Source organism: Camelina sativa, chromosome 14 (assembly GCF_000633955.1).
Source record: "Camelina sativa cultivar DH55 chromosome 14, Cs, whole genome shotgun sequence".
Taxonomy (NCBI): Eukaryota; Viridiplantae; Streptophyta; class Magnoliopsida; order Brassicales; family Brassicaceae; genus Camelina; species Camelina sativa.
The window spans coordinates 26,690,737-26,691,377 of NC_025698.1; positions in this window are offsets into that span (position 1 = coordinate 26,690,737).

Consider the following 641-nt stretch of genomic DNA (forward strand, 5'->3'; position numbering starts at 1 on the left):
ATCTTGTCTTGAATCTCTCTGTTCAAACCTCCAAGAAACCTAGACATAGCCATGTCTTCACTTTCTCTTAGATCAGCCCTGATCATAAGCGTTTCCAGCTCCTGATAGTAGTCTCTTACAGACTTAGTGCCTTGAGTGAGACGCCTCAGCTTGTTAAGAATCTCTCTCTGGTAGTGTGTAGGCACAAACTTCTTTCTCATCTGCGTGACTAACTGTTCCCATGTAGTGATAGTAGACTCTCTTTGTCGATGTCTAGTGAGTCCCAACTGCTCCCACCACAACAAAGCATAGCCATTGAATTCAAATATGGCTATCTTCACCTTGTTCAACTCATAGGTACCTTGAACTTGAAAGTTCGACTCCATCTTCCTTTCCCAGTCTAGATAAGTCTCTGGATCATTGGTACCATGGAACGAAGGATACTGAATCTTGAGATGATTCAGCTACTGCCTCAAAGGATCATAATCCCTGTCGTGATCTCTGTTTCTGTTTCTCCTCATTGTCTCTTGGCTATGATCTGAGGCTTCCTCTTCTTCTGAATACTCTCTATCTGTATCAAAGTATATTCGATGCCCAGCTACTTGTTCAGCTCGTCGTGGGCGTGTAGGATCTCTACCAGTTCTTCGATGCTCTCTTTCTGT